This window comes from Nymphalis io, chromosome 18 (assembly GCF_905147045.1).
Source record: "Nymphalis io chromosome 18, ilAglIoxx1.1, whole genome shotgun sequence".
In the NCBI taxonomy this organism is placed as follows: Eukaryota; Metazoa; Arthropoda; class Insecta; order Lepidoptera; family Nymphalidae; genus Nymphalis; species Nymphalis io.
In genome coordinates this window covers 3283412-3306843 of record NC_065905.1, presented here as the reverse complement: position 1 = coordinate 3306843, position 23432 = coordinate 3283412, and the positions used below count along the sequence as shown (strand labels likewise).

The following is a 23432-nucleotide window of genomic DNA, read 5'->3' as shown; positions in this document are numbered from 1 at the left end:
TTGGAGCAGCGTGGTGGAATAAGCTCCAAACCTTCTCCTCAAAAAGGGAGAGGAGGCCTTAGCCCAACAGCGGGACATTTACAGGCTGTTACTTACTTTTACTTACTTGAATATAGTGTTTGGATTTTTTTATTCGCACTAACAATAAAAGTTTACGCGTAAAAAGTTTACATTGATGACGTTCATACCTTCATGGTGATGTAGTAAACACTTTTTTTTCCCTCAACTTGGTAATGTGTACTTTATGTACATATGCATAAGACAATAAATTGTGTAGCTATATATTTCTATCATCTATTACCTCTGTATTTCTATATCATCTATTTTTGTGAATAGAATTTAATCCATCGAAACTCTGTTAACATATTTTTGGACTATTTCATTACATCAGAAATCGGCGCACATATTTATATAAAAAATATATATTCGACAGCAGATAGAAAAATAGAAAAATTACGTGACCCTGTTACTTAAATTGTAAATAACTGTGCCTGTGGAAATTATATGCCTCATAAACTAATTACCCACCCACCGTTTAGTTTACGTTTATAATAACTGACTGCTTTAGTAAATATAAATTATCTTCCTAATATTATAAATATAATTTATGTTGGTTGTACTATAACGCTCAAATGAAATTCTGTTTTATCTGTGTATAGTATGTAAGAATTGAAAATAAGCACAATTTTTAAACTATTAAATTCTTGAAAAAGATCCTTAATTTAACGCATCACAAAACGAACTGGTAGTACCTTATAGTTATAATAAATCGTCTTTACCTCTTCAACCGACGATGGGCCCCCGGCCCAGTAATTGTTAGCATATTGATCCACTCCCGCCTTCTATACAGAGCAACTGAAACAAAATAATTAATTATTAATGTTACATACATAAAATAAATATATGTATATCGATATACTGAATATACTGAGACTAATTAGACATTTGGTCTGGTGAAAACGTCAAAAACTGTTACCGAGATTTGAAAATATTGAAAATAAGCTCGTTTTACGGCTTCAGTGATTGGTTTCTTTTTCTTTAACAGAATTTCGTCACAGACAGCCAAAGTCATTTGGACTTAATTTACATTGTCAGACATTTTAAAATTTAAGCGTTTAAATAATAGCTAACACAACAATAACGAATGATAAACAATACACGACTAAGAAGATAGTCTCATAACCTAATGAGGGTATTTAAAAAAACTGGACCTGATAAAAATATAAGACATTACATTTTTGTAATAAGAAGGTAAGTAGAAAACATATTCAACATGAATTATCTATGGGTAAATGAAAAACATTTTTTTGTAAAGTAGTGTTATCTATCTCTTTTCTTTTTTTCACTATTTTAGTCACGTTCTTACTCTTACTCGTGTTATGTCTCTCGAAATCCATACAAATAGATAAAACAACACATCTTTACTGGTGGTAGTGCTTTGTGACAGCCTATCTGGGTAGTTACCACCCACTCGCCCATCACATATTCTACCGCCAAATAGCAATACTTAGTATTGTTGTGTTCTGGTTTGAAAGGTGAGTGAACTAGTGTAACTACAGGCACAAGGGCCATCGCCATATTTATATTATTTCTTATGTAAAAGTAGGTAGACTGGCAAAATCCGTGCACCAAGTATATCCACTTTCAAATAATTTTATTTATCGCTGATACAAACGTAACTGTGTTAAGTTTACGTTCCTCGGACTGGGTTTGAGAAATAGGAGATTAGCTTTATCATATGGAAGTAAAAGAAAACAGCTCGAGATTGAACGTGGAATGTTCGGTTAAGATTCGTTTATTCTAGCTGCTGTACCATCTCGGGTCTTTATATTTCTACTATTGACTCATAAGGTGATCGTGGGTTTAATTCATGGCAGAATTTACTATGAATTCCTTTAAATTAAGAAAATCAATATTCAAGCAAATCAAGCACTATTGATCATCTTTTATATGAATTTGGTTAAAAGCAAGACATTAAAGTGACTGGTTTATTTTATTATTTTTAATTAATTGTTGTTCTGCTCTGGTTTTACTTTCCTTTTAATTCCTGGAACTTATAAAGAAAAAATACAAGTGAATGACCCGAGAATGCTATTTCTATTTTCTAACATAATCAGCATTGCAAATGCTCTCGTGATTTCTGTTACTGTCGGTTGAATCAATCAATTTCATAAAAATTACATTTATATTGATCGTGTTAACTTACATTTAAGTTCGAAAGACGCGAATTAACTTTTGGAATAATTCTCATAATAACTAACTAGCTAGCTTATAGATTACTGAGTAATATATACAACTATATAACTTTCTTGTTTGTCGAGTTGGCTATAAGGCCTCAGATCCCTAAGTCATGGGTTCAAATCCCGGGTCGAGCTATTAAAAAGTAATGAGGTTTTTCAGTCGAGAAATTCCCAGTAGTCCGTAGTAGTAGTAGTAGTAGTAGTAGAGTCTAGAAGTGGTTATGCAGCTGGAAAGCACTTCTAAACCAAGTTATACCTGGTAGTAGGAACTTTTTTGCAAAATGTATTATGCGTTTCCCCCACGGAAACAACGTCGAGTGCGCCCCGGACATCTGTTCGGAGCCACCCCCTAAAAAACTAGCGGTAACCTTTCCGTTTTAACGGGGGATCGCTTACACCTGCTAACGTGACGCTCTGACACTGGTGGTAGGACCTTAAGCAAGCTCGTCTGGGTGGGTACCGGATGGTAAGGTATTGACGATACAAGGGATAGTTAATATTTCTTACAGTGCCAGCGTCTATGGGCTGTGGCGCACATATTTAAAATAACAAAGGTAGGTTAAGCCGTTGAGCCTGCGCCTGAACTATTTTCGGTCTGTCGGATTTGCCGTCTCAACAGATTATGAGAGAGAGATGATGATTAAGGCACCCTTAACTCTGTTACGCACAAGCTTGCTTAATATATCCCGCGCAGTTGGCTAATCGTTCTTGAGAATGGCAGCAGTGGCCAAAATCGATGAGTAAAACATCTTTATATCCGTAATCCGTAACAGCCTGTGAATGTCCCACTGCTGGGCTAAAGGCCTCCTCTCCTCTTTTTGAGGAGAAGGTTTGGAGCTTATTCCACCACGCTGCTCCAATGCGGGTTGGTAGAATTCACATGTGGCAGAATTTCAGTGAAATTAGATACATGCAGGTTTCCTCACGATGTTTTCCTTCACCGTAAAGCACGAGATGAATTATAATCACAAATTAAGCACATGAAAATTCAGTGGTGCTTGCCCGGGTTTGAACCCACGATCATCGGTTAAGATTCACGCGTTCTTACCACAAGGCCATCTCGGCTTATATCTTTATATATTAGATAGAATATAATTATTATATATACTAAATTTTATTTATTATTTATATATTTTTTCTTATATATATACTCATTAAAAAAAAATTAACTATTTACCAAAATAAACATTAATTATCCATGGAAAACAAATCTATATAAAACAGTTATAAAATGTATGATAAAAGTATATTTATCGTTCATCCCGTTAATTTGATACCAATTTAATATACTTGCAAGTTTTAATTCAGCATTTTTAATAATAAAGTAGTTGACATCATTTAAAATCATAAAATTAATTATAAATATAAATCAGGTTTTGATGACGATGTTAAGTTTTTAATGATAATAATATCATGAGCAGAAACGAGACTAATGTATATAGTACAGTAGGTAGGTAGGTATATAGGACAGTATGTTTATTGAATATCTCGTCCTACTTACGTTTTTTTTAAAATAATTAACTTATTTTGATTTTTAGAAATATTTACGGCTGAATTTGATAAGACCGTGTACGTTTTTTTTTAAAAAAAACAAGGTACAATTTTCCAATGCACAAAAAGCGAAAACTAGACGGTTTTAAGAAAATAATTATTATTTATTCATTTATCATTTAAATACACATGCTAAAAGCAACAGCACACAAGCTCCACTACATTATGATCTCGTTCGTGAAGGAAAACAACGTAAGTGTCCGATAAAAGTCACATGTGTATCCATTATCCTCTAAATCCCACTGGATCAGCGACAGCGTTATAAAATGTGCTTCAAATCCCCTGAAAAGGAAACGTTACCCCAGCAGTAGGACATTTACTACCTGTCTTATTTTTTATAACCTAATTATTTAAAAACTTTACAAAGTTTTCTCGGGGGAGCCTCACCCCTAGAGAACGCGTCCCCAGGTGGCGGATAGGGGAGGACTCGGCAGGTATGCCGGGTAGGAGGGAAATAAAATACCTCCCGTAGACCAACAGGCCGGAGAAGGACACTTCGTTACCAAACAACTGCTGCAGGCTTACTCAAATATCTGGAGCAAAGGCTGTAGTTAGTGTTGTACACCTAGGTTGGGACGCACAAAAGGGATGGCGGCGGAAGAGCCTGCATAAGGCCAACGGCGGCGCCCGCATGTCTCCACGAGAAGTACGACCTTGGCGTCAGGTTGCAACCGGCCGTAAAACTTTAGCCAAAAACTCAAACTCCTTTTATGACAGCAAAACTAAAGATGAGAACGTTAAATGCTAGGGCGTCCCCCTCAAGCGACGTAGATGCGAAGAATGCTATACATGTTAGGGCGTTCCCCACAAGCGACGCTAAAGACAAGAACCAACGTTCGCATCCAAAAGTCTTTGATAAACACAGACTCGCATCGTGGAACCTCGGCACAATGACGGGACGCAGCACAGAACTATGCGAAATTTTAAAAGCAAGACAAATAAACGCCTGCTGCGTCCAAGAAACGAAATGGAAAGGGTCAAAAGGGATATCGGAAATGGCTACCAGCTTGTATTCCATGGTACTGATACCAAAAGAAACGGAGTAGGTATCGTATTGGATGAAAACCTGAAAACGAGAATAATCAACGTGGATAGAAAGAATGACAGACTCATTAGCATAAAACTAGCAATGGACGGCCAACCGCCTTTGAACTTAATCTCTGCGTATGCACCACAAGCGGGATGTTCTGAACAAGAAAAGCAAGATTTCTGGGAGGACTTTGACGAAATTATGCAAAATATTCCTTTAACAGAACATGCCCACATAGGAGGAGACCTGAATGGAGATGTAGGAGAAAAGAATGACCTTTATAGCGACATCCATGGAGGCTATGGATTTGGCACTAGAAATAAACAAGGAATAAGAATTTTTAATTTCGCATCCAGGCACTTTCTAAAAATAATTAATACATATTTCCAAAAAAAACCGGAACACCTTATCACCTACAAATGCTCTGAATATAACTCACAAATAGATTATATCCTCGCCAGCAACAACATCTTTAAACTTTATAAGGACTGTAAAGTGATTCCCGGCAATGGGCTTGCCTCACAACATAGGCTTCTCGTCTCAGTCATGAAACTACCCAAACCTATAACAAGACACATCGGCAGAACAGACAGTATTAAGTGGAAAGAACTGCACTCCGACAAGGGCTCACCGCTTCTAGAATGGGCCCACGCCTATATGAAAGAAGACATTGAGACCGACAAATCAGCTAACCAGATGTGGTCTGATTTCGAAAGACTATGTTTGGAAAAAGCAAAAGCGATCCTGGGTATTTCACGTGGAGCACTGCGCATAAATAAAGCAACGCCCTGGTGGAATGAAACTGCACAACACATAATAAAGTCAAAGAGAGAGGCATTTAAAGCATGGCAGAAATCGAGTTTGGAAGAAGACCACCTACTATAAGAATCTTAAAAAGATAGCTAAATCTGCTGTAGCACAATCCATGGCAAATTCTAGAGAAGTTTTTTGTGATAGATTGGAAAAAGCCGAGGATGAGAACTCAATCTACAAAATAGCCCGACAACGCCATACTCTCGATATTAAATGTAACAAATACATCAAAAATTCCCAGGGTGTTTTACTAATGGCGAACAAGGATATAAACATAAGATGGAAGGAATACTACGAACAACTAATGAACGAGGAGTTTTCGAGTCAAAAAATGCCCCATATGCCGCCTGTTGAAGGGCCTATAAAATCTATATTCGAGGAGGTGAGCAAGGCCATATCAAAAATGAAATACCATAAGACCACTGGTCCCGACAGATACCAGCAGATCTCTGGAAGAAGCTGAAAGAATCTGCAGCACCCTGGCTCACCAAGCTTTTTAACGCTATTATTAAAGATGGCAAGATCCCTGAATCCTGGTGTAACAGCATCCTATCACCAATATATAAACAAAAAAGGGACATTGCGAATTGCGGAAACTACAGGGGAATAAAACTCACACCACACACACTAAAGCTGTTTAAAACAATCTTCGCTCCACGCATAAATGACTGTACCCGTATAACTGAGAACCAATACGGCTTCACGCCTGGCAAATCTACCATCGATGCCATTCAGTTAAATAGAGTAGTGATGGAGAAACATCGTTCAAACAAAGAAAATCTGTATCTTCTGTTCATCGACCTAGAAAAGGCTTTCGATATGGTACCCAAAATAACAGTTTGGCAGGCTATGACAGCTCAAAACATCCCGGAATATTATGTGGTACTAATACAAGATTTGTACATAAACACCAAAACACGCGTCAAAAGTCCAGCGGGTCTTGGCGAGCCCTTCCACGTAAATGTAGGAGTACATCAGGGATCTGCCTTGAGCCCAATGCTATTCAACCTGTGCATGGACTACATCACGCGAGGCATACAAAAACCAGCACCAGATTGTATTCTTTACGCAGATGATATAGTCCTAGTGGCGAAAAATGCACAAAACCTACAGGAATCACTTAACCGGTGGGTGACACAAATAGAATTGGCATGGGCTACGCATTAGTCGAAGTAAGACCGAATATTTTGAGTTTGACTATGGAGGGACAGAAGAGACGGGATGTAATATTTACATAGACAACCGCGCACTACCCAAAGTAGACAACTTCAAATATCTTGGAACTGTGCTTACTACTGATGCAAATATCGATAAGGACGTGGACCACCGCATTAAAACCGCCTGAATAAAATGGAAATCGCTTTCGGGTGTTCTTTGTGACCATAGAATGCCCATTCGTGTAAAGGGAAAAGTGTACAAAACGGTAGTACGCCCATCCATGATCTATGGGGCAGAGTGTTGGACCATCAAAAAGACACACGAACAACAACTGCATACAAGTGAGATGAAAATGCTTAGATGGGCGGGAGGAATCACCCGGCTGGACAAAGTAAGGAATGAGTATGTCAGGGGATCGTTCAAGGTAACACCAATTGTGGAAAAATTGAAGGAATGTCGACTGCGCTGGTACGGCCACATCCTGAGACGTAACGATGATCATCCTATCAAGACAGCCTTAAATATCCCGGACCGACCGCGGGGAAGAGGGCGACCGCCCGCTACCTGGTGGACAAACATACAAAAAGAGGCCCAGAAAGAGAATCTGAGTACACAGACAACCCAGAACAAAGCTCTCTGGCGCAGATGTACAAGGAGACCCGACCCCAGCTGAACTGGGAAGAGGGTTTGAACAAAGAAGAAGAAGACAAAGTTTTCAGGAGAATGGGAACATTTTTTATTCAACTTATCATTGGAGAGGAATTACCTAAAGTAATATAATTAAGCAGCTTATAAAGATTTACTATTTCCAACTATGTCCCCATGTCTACGATATGAACAACATGTACAATTTTCTTATAGTTGAATGTTTGATATTTAAAAGTAAAGTAAACAATATTTTAACCACGAGTAGGCAATAATAACGGATTACTTCCTTGTCAACGGTATTTACTATTTATCAATGCTTATTTGGCTGTTTACATAATACAGTTGAATGCCCGGACTTAACCGTTCGTATATTAAGTACAACGACGAGTGTAAACTGAAAATTAAATATCAATATATTAGAAGATGATCTTCCATGAAATTTGCAATTTAATACGACAAATTATACGTATTTCCTAATCAATTTTCTATCACTGCGAGCATTCTAAACGGTGAATAGGGCTCTGTGCAAGCACGTCTGGGCAGGTACCACTTACTCATCACACTACCGCCAAATAGCAATACTTAGTGTTGTTGGGTTTTGGTTTCAAGGGTGAGTGTACCGGTGTAACTGTAGGCACAAGGATATAATATCTTAGATCCCAAAGGCGGTGGTGCATTGGCTATGGAAGGAATAAAAACTGTCATAATTCGGAGTAAAATAACCAATATCATTAGAAAGACATCTGGGGAAGAATTTAATTTTACGTGCTTTCCGAGGCACTGGAGCTCATCGCCCAAAATAAGTCAATTGGATATGTAAGTAGTCACTGCAACTAGCTACTGCAAAAGTTTTCGATGGAATCACGTATCGACTATTTATTATAGTTGTTTGTGTCTTCACTTCATTGTTTCCAGGCTTTCAGGTTTCCAGGTTACTCGCATATTTATTAATTATTATTAAACGGAAAGTGACAATTTTATTATTCCAAATCATTATTTTTTATTTTGTGTTTATATTTATGACATAAAATTTAAATACATTGAGAAATAAATAGCATACAATAAAACTTAAAAGCTCAACATTCTAATAAAGATTTATTTAAGAAAAAGAAATGCTTCTATTTTTCAATTAGCACGTAATGAACGTATTAGTGCAAAATGTAAATTAAGTATTAATCATAGTATTATTTTGATGATTAAATAAAAACGATAACATTTAACGTACGTCATCTCATCCGTTCAATTTTCAATGAACTGACCAAGTTTTATTGCGTCGAATTCAATCAAAAGATTGCTTTGGATATTATAACGGTTAAGACCGCAAGCACTCGTATTCTGTTACCCTCATAGCGTACAGTTACAGATGTACCCTACTTCGAGAGATTCATATCGTAAATTTATTAAGTTTCGCTGTCGCTCAGTTATAGTTATTAAGCTAGCGAAATACCCGTAAAACGAAACGTTACACATAATTATTTAATTAGAGCAATATTTTTGTTTATAGCTTCTTTTATATAATAACTGAACGTAATATTTTTTTATATAAACGATAATTCGATAGGTTTGCTATATTTATAAAGTCGTAATTTTGGACTTTAATCTCATTATAATTTGCGTCCTTTGGGTTTACCGCTATTATGAAGAAGTACCTATAAAATGTGACATATGTCTGTCCTATCTAAGTATTTTGATGCAAAATCACACTGAGCTCATGCAGCAACTGGAGCAAATCAAAAAGAAGTAAATAATAACTTTTTCATTTAAATTTTATCGAATTGTCTTTTAAAATCGAGGTGTAATAATTACAGAAGGATATAATTTATTAATATACTAAAACTTAATTAATTTATAGTAAAAAATAACCTTTAATACTAGAATCTTGTATTCATAGTTTTAAACAAGCATTTTATCTGTAAAAATAATTAAGAAAATGTCACAAATGTAATATTTCTTTTCTTATAACTTGACAATTTTTATTTTTTTTATTTCATTCCTCAATTAAGACAATAGTTTTTTTTATTATTTTAAACAATAATGACTGCTTTCGCTGTCAATGCAACAACCTTGGGGTATAGGATGTTGTGACCGAATAAAATCGCAGGACCAATATGGCTTTACGAGATTTTCGAGTCTCAGAAGTATGAACACTACAAGTGTTTTTTTCTCAAAGTCTACTCCTACTTTAGAAATTCGCAGTAGCAGCCCTGCACCTAACTTTCTCCTGTCATATCTGATCAGTGTTTGAGATTGGCCATTCAAAAGGCTAGTCAAGTACATCGTACAAGAGAGAATAATTAACTACCAACGAGGCAGTAAAACCATCGGGGGCCCAATTCTACTAATTTATAACGATTATAATATGTTCCTGATTTAATTCCAGTCCAACTTTGACTATTCTGTATCTATTCGGATCTGAAGCAAATTGATATAAGGTTGGTAACGTTGCCCTAATATCAAAACCAAATCGGGTGCAGAAAGGCAATAGTGCCAGTGTCTTAGGTATGCCACAGGACAATTATTTAGACAGCGTGTTTTTTCTATAACTTTGTAATGCGTATTTTGTTTTGACTGTACATAGCTTAAAACCAAACTTAATTGTAAACTTTTATATCAATTGTACACAATTAAATTGAGGAATAGGAAAATGGATAAACGGCAACGATAACGCTCTGACTCGACCGCGATAAAATTTGCTAGCAGAATTAACCCCGTGTGCGAATGTGAATCTATTAGACAAATTTCGTAATGTGCTGAAATTTAAATACAATTCAATATATTTTCTTCCGCAATAGTTAACCTTTTTACAAATTGTTTATTTTATTATCAACAATTAAACTAAAACGTTTCTGAACGCATTATATACTTCTAAAAATTAGTTTAGTGATTAATTTTAATATTTATATCAACGTTGCATTTCAGTTTAGTGATATAATAATTTTATACATGTTTATACATTTTTAATATTGTAATTGTTATTTATTTGAAAAGGTCACAAATCGAGTATGTAGAAAGCAATTGAATTCAACGTAATAATGAAACGAATATTATTATCCCAATTCGTTCCGCGTACACTATCAACTTTCCCTACATGTCTTATATTGATGCAATTCTTCATTATTAAATAAAACAGACCTCAGAAGCGCACTTCTTACTAGCATGAGGTACACATGCTCACTTTAAGACTGCACATCACATGCTCATTATTATAAATAAAATAAATAAATAATAATCATATCCCGGGACCTTATTCACACACGGCCATCTTATCCCAAATTAAACAGAGCTTGTACTGTGGAAACCAGATAACTGATATACTACATATACTACTTTTTCTTTTGTAAACACATATTTATATATAGATTTAAATTATAATACAATAATAATAATAGATTTTAATTATAATTACACCCATACTTAGTACAAACAGACACGTTCATGCACACAAATATATACATATTTAACAGTCAAACTAAAGTTATTTTTGAGAAATAAATTTATTGAATCCACTTAACATATTAAACGAACAAATCTTTAAAATAGTACAGATAATGTAAATGAAATTTAGAGAGAGATTTTATTTAAATTTTAGAATGTTTACTTTTCATAATAATAATAAAAGTTGCTGATTCATGTTTATTTGAAGTAAACCGTGTAAATATCAGGTTCGGACTTGTTTATAAGCATTCAGCCATTTAGAGGTGTCTCACAACTGTTGGTTCTCATAAGTAGTGTCAAAAAATAACCGACAACACAAACGCGCTAACAAATACTCCTAAATAAACCATTGTTCACTTGTAGGGTTGCTTGCTTCCCATGATGCCCCCCGAATAGACGGAGAGGATATCGCTGGTTTTAGTGGGTATTCCAACGCCTTCAGCGCTGGTGAGCCCCACATACCCCCCACTTCATGTGGAAGAAAAGCGTAAACGCGTGTTTCCAGCGACAAAAAAGGGGTTGTTTGCTTCGAAGAACTAGTATCAGATTGTTAGCTTCGAATTTTTACTGCTCCATCTTTAAAGATGCAAAAACATTTAAGTGTAAAAATTGCAAAATCTTCCATAATTAAATACATCAATTTTGATGTATTCAATTCAAATAAACTTTGTAAAATATATACAGCTAATATATAACTCTTCTTGTCTAAAATATGTTTTAACTTGACATTAAGCTTGTCTAATGCATAATGTGTTTTAGCGGCTATTAAAAAATTATTAAAAAGTACACAATGATGCGTTTACACGACTCTAAAGTCGGTTGTCCGTTTTCTATTTTATTTTCTAGCTCACTTGACTAAATATTTTACGCAATAACCGACTCTTATATTTTAGTCTTTACATAACGTGTGAAACTTATAGCGTATTTTTACTCAATTACCAAAATAAGTATTTTTAACTTATGTCATATAACTTCCTCTTACGACTAACAGATCTTAAAAAAATTTATTACTGTCATTGTTGTTATTATAATTACAAGTATTTATGTTATTATACACAATTAAAAACGCGGGAATATATTTTAGTGTATTGCCTCACTTTTAAATTTAGAACGATTATTTTGTCCATCGCTAACCATAACAGCTTAAATGTTTCAATTGATTTTTTTATCTACATTTTTTATACGACGTGTAGGACGAGCATATGGGCCAGCTGATGGTAAGTGGTCACTAACACCCATAGACATTGGCATTGTAAGAAATGTTAACCATTGCTTACACCACCAATGCGCCACCAATCTTGGGAACTAAGATGTTATGTCCCTTGTGTCTGTAATTACACTGGCTTACTCACCTTTCAAACCGGAACACAACAATACCAAGTACTGCTGTTATGCGGTAGAATATCTGATGAGTAGGTGGTGTACCTACTCAGACGAGCTTGCACAAAACCCTACCGACACTGTACTGTACATATACACCATTAGGAGTGTAAAAGCTTAAGTAAAAAATAAAATAAGACTAGGGACTTCATTTTGAGAAAGTTTGGAGCTTATCCCACCACGCTGCTCCAATACGGGTTGGTGTATATGTACACGTGTCAGATTTTCATCTAAACAGGTTTTCTTTCTACTACTACTATTTACATTTTATAAAAACATATACAAATATTTTTATCATAATCATCTTTTATTATTGTTTTTTTTTTAAATATATTTTTTTTGACTATGACCTCTAAAATACAATAAGAGATTGATAAAATGTAAAACTCGCCATCTACAACACAATAACGAGCAGACAGTCCTAAAAGCGCTTGACATGAACAAGCGAATAATGACGAGTTTTCTCGACCATCGCTACATGTTCTAGTAGCTTTCACTATTAGGCTGTGTTTTTCAAATTTATATTATACCGGCCTTGATAATAGTTTTTATACGGCTGTTTTTGATATACACAATGAATTCCGTATTTTAAATTTTTTTTTATTTGCTGTAGTCCATCACAACTGAAAGGAAAGTCGCTTAGACCACCGGTTTAGATATTTATGTAAATCTCTATTTGTAAGTACAAAGATAACAGTTCTTGTCCAGCTAGACAAATTCTCGTCTCATTGGTTTTAAATAAATGGAGTTTATTCCTCCAAGATACACACTTAATTTACGATAGGTTTTTTTACGAAAGCAATTTCGAATTTAATACTGCGACTACGATAGTTAGATTTCAATCCACTACATCTGTTAGGTTAGCCCACCAGACTGCCTCGTTGGTCTAGTGGCTTGATATAAGGTCGCAGACCCGGAGGTCTTGGGTTCAATTCCCAGGTCGGGCCAATAAAAAGTTATTGGGTTTTTCTGTTAGAAAATTCTCAATAGCAGCCCGGAGTCGAGAAGTTGGAAGTGTGTACACTCCCGTGCCTCGGAAAACACGTCCGTTGGTCCTGCGCCTGAACTCTTTCCGGTCGTGTCGGATTGCCGTCCCATCGGATTATTAGAGTTAAGGAATAGAGAGTGCACCTGTGTTTGCGCACACAATTGTGCACTATAACATCTCCTACATAGTTGGCTAATCTCTCTTGATATTAGCCGCCGTGGCCGAAATCTGTCTGGAGGACATTATTATCTGTTAGGTTTTATATTGGACTAGTTACCCGCTCTGGCTTCGCAAGGGTTTATATAAAACGTTTATTTTGTAGTACATATAACTAGCGGTTTATACCTTCGTCATGAATCACTCAGATCATTAGTGACCGTATGAAAACCCGTTCGATAGTTTCTAATTTTATCGCGTTCAGACTGACAGACAGGCAGACGCGGCGGAGGGACTTTGTTTTATAATATGTAGTGATAAATTTTGTATTGCCTCGTTACCCTAATAGCTATTTTAATAGGTTGCATATCATAGGTCTTAGGTTCAAATCTCGAGTCAGACTAGTAAAATTTAACGGGGCTTCTTACAAAATATTATAAGTAGCATAGCAGCACTACACTGTTATGTGGGATAATGGGATGGGACTATGAGAGTGAGTGAATAGAGCGCACCTCTGCTTGCGCACACATTTATGTGCTATCTTTTTTTTATTTATTTAACTAGGTAGGCAGACGGGCCACCTGATAAGTGGTCATCGCTAGCCATAAACAATGGCACTGTAAGAAATAACAACCATCCCCTAGATTTCTAATGCGCCACACACAAGAATATAATCATCCCACACGCCGTTAGCTAGCTAACGGCTTTAGCCGAAATCATTTAAGAGAATAAATCCTACATAAATCAAATAATAAACACCAGCTTAGCAAAATATTAAGCTTTCCATTTGTAGTACTGCAATTTCTAAACAATGTATATATTAAGAAATGTAATTTATATGAAACAAGCTCTATTGAGGTTTATTATCTGACGCTACTTTGATCTAGGCTTACCCATTAAAATACCCGTATGGTGATACCTGTTATTATCTTCTTGTGAACATTGACTTTTCACGGTGAGTTCATTACAGAACTTACGGCTTATTATTCGCCGTTTGATGTACTGAACATGCTTTCTCTAGATTATTAACCGTCAAGTAAATTTAAATTGAAAACATTTTCGTTAATGACGTATAAGAAGTTAATGCAATTATAATTTTTATGACATTGATTGATTTTAATGGAAATTTCTCTGATGAACTGTTTATATAGAATATTTATCTATAATAAATACTATATTCAGCTTATTAAAAAATAACTCTTTGATATGTGTGCTTAAAAAAGGGATGTATATTATAATGTAGCTTCTGGCGTCTGACCAAGTCTGTGCAAAACAATTTCTGCCAACCTTCGCTGCCACCGCTCAGAAATCCGGACGGATCGCTAGCTCACAGTCCGCAAGAGCAAGCTGATCTCCTGGCTAAACTCTTTGCCGACAATTCCGTCATCGATGATTGTAGTGCACTGCCACCTACAATACCTGCATGTGGCCATACGATGCCTGACATTAAAATCAGGCAACGTGATGTGCGTGCGGAGCTGCAATCACTTGATGTACGGAAAGCTAGCGGTCCCGATGGAATACCAGCCATGGTGCTGAAGAAGTGCGCAGCGGAGCTGTCTCCTGTGTTAACGCGCCTGTTCCAACTTTCTCTCTCTTCGGGAAGTGTGCCGGAGGCTTGGAGAAGAGCTAATGTGCAAGCGGTTCCCAAAAAAGGGGATCGGTCTGACCCGGCAAATTATCGGCCAATAGCTATCACCTCAGTACTTTGTAAGGTGATGGAACGGATTTTAAACAACCAACTGATCCATTACCTAGAAGATCACTGTCTAATTAATGATCGTCAGTACGGGTTTCGACCAAAACGGTCCACAGGTGATCTACTAGCGTACGTAACACACCTCTGGGGTGAAGCTATCGACAAGCATGGAGAATCGTTGGCTGTCAGCCTCGATATCTCCAAGGCTTTCGACAGGGTCTGGCACAGAAGTCATCTCTCCAAGCTACCGGCATATGGTCTGCCTGCTCAGCTATGCACCTGGATTGCCAGCTTCCTACACAAGCGTAGCCTTCGTGTTTTAGTAGATGATTGCGCTTCACAATTCTATGTAGTGAATGCTGGGGTCCCCCAGGGATCTGTGCTATCTCCCACACTCTTTCTTTTGCATATCAATGATATGCTCTCCCTTGGGAACATACATTGCTATGCAGATGATAGTACAGTGCATGGTGGATACCACGGACGCGCAGTGGCTGGGCGGGCGGAAACTGAGGAGAGGCGGGAGAATCTTGTCATTGAACTCGATAGGACGTTAGATCTCATCGCCAAATGGGGCTCTGATAATCTTGTTGAGTTTAATGCCAAGAAAACACAGGTATGCGCTCTCACGGCGAAAAAGTCAACATTTTCCCCTCTTCCCTCCCTCTGTGGTACTCCGCTGGTGATGCAAAGCAAAATCGCCATGCTGGGGATTGACGTTCGCTGCGACCTTAGTCCAAGGGATTACATCGAGGCTGTTATAAAAACAGCTTCACGAAAACTCGGAGTTCTGAACAAGGTGCGGCGCTTTTTCACGCCACAACAACTGTGCCTGCTGTACAAAACACAGGTACGGTCTTGCGTGGAATATTGCTCGCACCTTTGGGATGGCTCCGCTAAGTACCTACTTGAGGCCTTGGACCGGTTGCAACGACGTGCCGTACGCATTATTGGCGACGTAAAGGTCACAAACACCCTTGAACCTTTACAATTGCGTCGTGAGATAGCAGCACTGAGCGCTTTCTATCGACTGTATCACGGCGAGTGCTCTAAGGAATTATTCTCTCTAATTCCTGCTTCCCCCTTCCTTCTTAAGTCCACGCGAGCTGGTTCTCGATGTCACCGCCTAACTGTGACATCAATTCCATCGCGAACAAAGAAATTTGGCAACTCCTTTCTTTGTCGCACTTCCAAAAAATGGAATTCCTTACCAGCTCACGTATTCCCCTCCTCTTACAACCCGGGTTCCTTCAAACGAGGCGTGAAGAGGCATCTTGCGGGCCGGCAAGGCGAAGGCGGCTAGTGCAGAACGTTTTTCCCGTCTGTACTGGCCGTCGTCGCGTTTGGACTCTACTACCACTTACCATCAGGTGGAGTAGAGTCATTTGCCCTCCCGGCGATATAAAAAAAAAAAAAATATTTGTAATACAAGGTTATACCGTCAGTTATCTGCATTGTGTATGTTTCTCTATCATTACTATCGATTCGTTGTAAAGCCATTTATAATACTAGCTGCTCCGCGCGGTTTCACCCGCGTTTGATAATTCAAGAGGAGAGAAAGTTTTGTACTGAAGTGGGACACTTACAGTTTGTTACGATTCTTCACATTCATTCTACAAACAAAACGTTACAATGCTGCAATCATATTTAAAGATTTAGACGTTTTATACATACCCCTGGAGGGTTTTGGCGTGATGTTATATAGTCTACAAGTTACTTAATTATTATAAAATGCATGATTAATTTTAATTAATACTTTTAATAATTTTAATCATAATTTCGTCGATTGATTTTATATTATAACAATGACATTATTTATAATTTAATATTGACATTTTTAAAAATTACTGATGATTTTTTGTTAGGTTTAATTTGAATTTGATTAGATTGAATCTGGAAGTGCTATGCACACTTGTAATCCACTTGCATATTAGATATAGTATTATTGTTTTATAACTAATTTTTTCAATGCTTTTTTTATATAGAATAGGAAGGTGGACGAGCATATGGGCCACCTGATGGTAAGTGGTCACCAAACGCCCTTAGACATTGGCATTGTAAGAAATGTCAACCATTGCTTATAGCCAATGCGCCACCAACCTTAGGAACTAAGATTTTAGGTCCCTTGTGCCTGTAATTACACTGGCTCACTTACCCTTCAAACCGGAACACAACAATATCAAGTATTGCTGTTTTGCGGTAGAATATCTGATGAGTGGGTGGTACCTACCCAGACGAGCTTGCACAAAGCCCTACCACCAGTAAAATTGATATGTATGTTGTATGTGTGCTATTACAAATAAATAAATAAATAGAAATCCCGCGGCGGCGCCCGCGTTTGTGGAGGGGAGGATTAGGTACCCTATGTCCTTTTCTGCACCTATGACAACTTGCATGAGAAATTTCGTAATGATCAGTTGAGAAGTTAGACGTGAAAGCGTAACAAACAAACACAATCACACTTTCGCATCTTTAATATTAGTACAACAAGGACATCTTATTAAATACAAATAACTCCTGTCATCAAATGAAAATGAAAATCTAAGTACACTTTATATTAAGCATGCAAAGCATTGGATCGTGATTTTACGAGATTATTTTAAATATAAAGCTGATTAAATGGAACCCATCATTTATTTTTAAATAATTAATTAATATAGTTATTTTTATAATAATAATAAATATGGTAATAAATTAATTCAAAATCCATTTAAATCGTAATAAAATAATCTATGTATTATTTTAATTTAAATCATTCCTTCAATGAACAACAAAATATGATAAAAATATGATATGATAATAATAATTCGCAAGTCAAATCTTCTTTTTGTTGTTAATCTTGGCTCGAATGCGACACACTATTATTATCGCGTTCACACTTGTCCCGCTTACAATAAATGATTAATGATCTCGCACGCAAATCGCTCTACGAAAGTTATTTAATATGCATCTTGTATATAAGTTATTATTTAATACATAAAAATATATAAACCAAACATTTGTTGATATTTTCTCTTGTTTATTTTAATGCTCAGTATAAGAAATTGATAGCAAAAGTGATGTGGAACCGATATGGTTTAATGGTTAGAACACGTAAATCTTAACCGAATATTGTAGGTTAAAATCTGGCAAGCACAGAGTTTTCATGTGCTTCGTTCGTCATTTCTCGGTGAAGAAAAACCAATGAATCTTGAGAAAACCTACATACACATTATGCCATAACTCTGCACACATCTGGGTGACATGGAAAAATAAGGTTCAAACCTTTTCCTTTTGAAGAGAATAAAATTGAAAAAATCTATAATATGCTTAAACTTCATATTAAACTTAATAAAGTCACACTTTCCGAACGTCATTACCTCAATCTGTCAGATTGATTTAAAAAAAAATACTTTTGACGGGAAGCAGCTCGAAATACGATTCACAGATATACTATTTTGAATATTCACAAACCAGAAATTGATAAAAGTTTTATGTTATTAATTCGTTTAATTTTCTTATATATTTAATAAAATTTGTTTTGTTTTGTTAATAAAATTTTATGTAAAACAGTTTTGGAAAAAACAGTCAGACTTATTCAACTGAAAGTTACTACAATAAAAAAATAACTAAACGTCAAATCATGGTATCTATAGAAATTCACCATGACCGAACCGGTTTCCTAATGCAAATTTATATACCGATTGAATTAATATTCGTTTTCGATTTTGAATATTTTAATAGTATAAGTAAAAGTGGACGGTTATATTTCACGATTATTTGAAATTGTTTTGATATATGCCAGTGAAAGTTACGTTATTAGAGTCAATGTAGACACGGCATGGGTATATCAATTAAAGAGAGAAAATTGTTCCATGATGTGGCGTTGACTGTGAACTATCTCTAAACATCACATCCATAATACATAGATGTCATTAATGTAAGCAGCTGCTAGTGGAATGCTTAATTTCCTCTGGAATGTAATTAATGGCTGCCTTCCTAAATATCTTTAGTATTTAACATAATGTTAAACAAAATTTCTAATTATATCCATTTGTTTGCATATGCCTAATGTATTCATATTTGTGTTATATACAATTTAAATATAAAGATACAGTGCGTACTATACTATAGCAAATATTTTTAATCAGGTTCTGAGCGATAAAAACATCGCGAGATCACCTATATATATAGGATGAAATTCTGACACATTAGTATTAGGACACCAACCGACGTTAGAGTAGCGTGATAAATTATAGCGTGGTAATATAAAAGGAGGGAGCCAGCCCAGTGTAACGTTATGTTTAATTAGCTAATAGAAGTAATAATTCTCTATAAAATCATTTGAATGTCATTAATAAGAATTCAAAACCGTAATACGTGGTTACGTCAAATCAAATGTATAGAAGTTATACAAAGTATCTAATATGTAATAATGATGTCCTCCTGACCGAATTAGGCCACAGCGGCCAATCTCAAGGGAGCTTAGCCAACTACGCAGGAGATATTATAATGCACAAGTGTGTGCGCAAACACAGGTGCACTCTCTATTCCCTAACTCTCATAATCCGATGGGACGGCAATCCGACACGACCGGAATGAGTTCAGGGGCAGAACCAACGGATTTACGTGCTTTCTAAGGTAGTGTACACACTTCCAACTTCCCGACTCCGGGCTGCTAGTAAAAATTTTCTGACAGAAAAACCCAATAACTTTTTTTGGCCCAACCTGGGAATTGAATCCAGGACCTCCGGGTCTGCGGCCTTACATCAAGCCACTACACCAACGAGGCAGTCGAATCTAATATATATTAGAGTCGAATCTAATATATATTAGATTCGACTGCCTAGATTTGTATGTATAATTTTAACGGAAAATTTGATTTGAACTGTTCGTGGATTTTAGATTACTTTGATGAAAGAGGTGAAAGTTATGAGATTTACTTGGTGGTAAAGCTTTGCTATGCCCGTCTGGATAGATACTACCCCTTCATCACATATTTTACAACCAAACAGCAACACTTAGTTTGTTTTGTTCTGGTTTGAGTAAGTCAGTATAATTTCAGACACACAAGAAATCATTAATATTTGTAACACTATATATAATACAGTGCAAAGTCTATGGACGTTGGTGAGCCCTTACCAGGTGGCCCATTTGTCAGTCTGTCTAACTACTTTAAATTAAAAATAAACAACTACAGAAAATTATATTTACGACTACAAAACGTGACAACACATAACGGAATTGAAAGAGACAGATTAAAATTACTTCAATTTACTCGAAAGAGACAATGATAAAGTATCGATATTTAACATTTACAGCAATTTCGTTTGAATATATTTAATGACCACTTTCACTAAATCCTAAAGTCCAAGCATGTAGAAATTTACAATTAGAGACGTTTCAAAAGAAATAGTTTTCTGTTTATGATTTCAAGTTTTTTTTTATATAATATAAACAGGAGGACAGGCCGGTGGGCCACCTGATCGTAAGTGACCACCATCCATAGACATCAGCGCTGTAAGAAATATTAATGATTCCTTACATCAGCAATGCACCACTCACCCTTAATTAAACTGGCTCATTTACCATTCAAATCAGAACGCAACGATTCTAGCTATTGCTGTTTAATCATAAAATATGTAATGAGCGGGTGGCACGGGCTAAGGCAAAGCCCTACTACCAAGAAAGTATATATATTTATTTTGTTAACTTAAATATGTTACTATAGTTGCAATAGTTCATTAAAATTGAGTCATTATCTGTAATTGCAAGAAACATGTATATGTTTTCATGTCAGTAAAGCTATGTTGTGAAGACAACTGATAACAGCCTGTGAATTTCCCACTGCTGGGCTAACGCCTCCCTTTTCGAGGAGAAGAAAGAGAGGTTTGGAGCTTATTCAACCACGCTGCTCCAATGCGGGTCGGTAGAATACACATGTGACAGAATTTCAGGAAATTCGACAGATACAGGATTCCTCACGATGTTTTCCGTCACCGTAAAGTACAAGATGAATTATAATCACAAATTAAGCACATGAAAATTCAGTGATACTTGCCCAGGTTTGAACCCACGATCATCGGTTAAGATTCACGCGTTCTTACCAATGGGCCATCTCGGCTATACTTGTAAGGATAAACTGAAATTGAAAATTTTCGCAAAACACTGTCGTAAATATTATAATAGGAAATGATATGGGACATTGACTATTAAATTTATAACACTCAAATGATATAAGCATCAAAATAGCATGCAGTATAGCACTTCACTTTTCTAGGCAACATAATATTTCCTTTGGTGGAGATTCAGCTTAAGAATGGAACAAATACTTAAGTAGAAAGGAAAGTAAGAATTTAATCTGAACTATTTCAACTGTAATTGAAATACCATTCGAAATTAAACTTTCCATTCACATACCGTATGTAAGGATTAGCTCAGTAAAACTTTGACAAAGAATTATATGTGAAATTTTAGCTACACCTGATATAAAATAAAAAATTAGATTTAAATAGAGCTTATTTTTATTTAATATTGGAAGACGACCCGAAAAGTGCCATCTGATGATGAGTGGTAATCTGATTGACATGTAAGAAATATTAATTCCATTCATCGCACAGTTTCACACCCATAAATTTTGGCATTGTAAGAAATGTTAACAATTGCTTACATCGCCAATGCACCACCAACCTTGGGAACTAAGATATTATGTCCCTTTTGCCTGTAATTACACTGGCTCACTCACCCTTCAAACCGGAACACAACAATAATAAGTACTGCTGTTTGCGGTAGAATATCTAATGAGTGGGTGGTACCTACCCAGAGAGGCTTGCACAAAGCCCTACCACCAGTAAGATTATTATACCGGGTTTTGTAGAGTATTGTTGCGTACTATATATGTATATATATTAGTTTTTATACCGGCTCTAATTAATAACCAAAACCCATCAAGCAGGAGAATTTCGGAATATTCCTACAAGCCTAACTTACGTTTTGTACCATGACTTAAAAACGGTAAAGTAATGAAATACAAAATTTATAGAACAATAAACATATAATGTTCATTTCGTATATTGATAAATTAGCATAGAATAACTTCGTCATGATGTAGATGTTTATTTTTTTTTTATTTCTTACCGCACATTGTTTTCATCCTTGGCTTTTCGGTCCCGTTTTTTATTATACATGTTCTGATATTTTATGACTATGATGAAAATATTTTGTACATTTTATTGATTATATAAAGATATAGCTACGCACGGCTCGAATAACACTTTTACTCGTATTTCTTGGACGAACAACGAAAAACTCGACCGTTTCAAGACAATCAGATGAATCGGAAAAAACAGACATTAACTTACAAAGAAACATTCATTTTTATTTACTATACATAACATTTTTGACAACTTTCTTTTTAGATATGTGTACAAAAATAGTTTGAATACATTAATTCGTAATTTATGTATGTTTTTTTTTTTTTTTTTATATCGCCGGGAGGGCAAATGACTCTACTCCACCTGATGGTAAGTGGTAGTAGAGTCCAAACGCGACGACGGCCAGTACAGACGGGAAAAACGTTCTGCACTAGCCGCCTTCGCCTTGCCGGCCCGCAAGATGCCTCTTCACGCCTCGTTTGAAGGAACCCGGGTTGTAAGAGGAGGGGAATACGTGAGCTGGTAAGGAATTCCATTTTTTGGAAGTGCGACAAAGAAAGGAGTTGCCAAATTTCTTTGTTCGCGATGGAATTGATGTCACAGTTAGGCGGTGACATCGAGAACCAGCTCGCGTGGACTTAAGAAGGAAGGGGGAAGCAGGAATTAGAGAGAATAATTCCTCAGAGCACTCGCCGTGATACAGTCGATAGAAAGCGCTCAGTGCTGCTATCTCACGACGCAATTGTAAAGGTTCAAGGGTGTTTGTGACCTTTACGTCGCCAATAATGCGTACGGCACGTCGCTGCAACCGGTCCAAGGCCTCAAGTAGGTACTTAGCGGAGCCATCCCAAAGGTGCGAGCAATATTCCACGCAAGACCGTACCTGTGTTTTGTACAGCAGGCACAGTTGTTGTGGCGTGAAAAAGCGCCGCACCTTGTTCAGAACTCCGAGTTTCCGTGAAGCTGTTTTTATAACAGCCTCGATGTAATCCCTTGGACTAAGGTCGCAGCGAACGTCAATCCCCATGTGTTTTTCTTTATAATATATAACGTTACACTGGCTCACCTTTCAAACCGGAACACATTGTTCAACATAATTTCATGTTTGGCGTAAGAATTAGTGATGAGCTTTTAGTATTATATAGAGACGGTTTGGCTCAAAGCTAGTACCAATAAATAATATTATGTATTTGGTGTGGAT

At 36.4% G+C, this 23432-nt stretch overlaps 1 protein-coding gene across 1 annotated transcript in view; it reads right to left on the bottom strand.

Moving 5' to 3' along the window:
- Positions 1 to 23432, bottom strand: part of LOC126775518 (uncharacterized) — a 47609-nt gene that overhangs the window by 9989 nt on the left and 14188 nt on the right. Inside the window, exon 2 of the mRNA XM_050497519.1 lies at positions 780 to 855. The gene's annotated coding sequence lies outside the window, so the exon portion shown is untranslated. The remainder of the gene's footprint in view (positions 1 to 779; positions 856 to 23432) is intronic.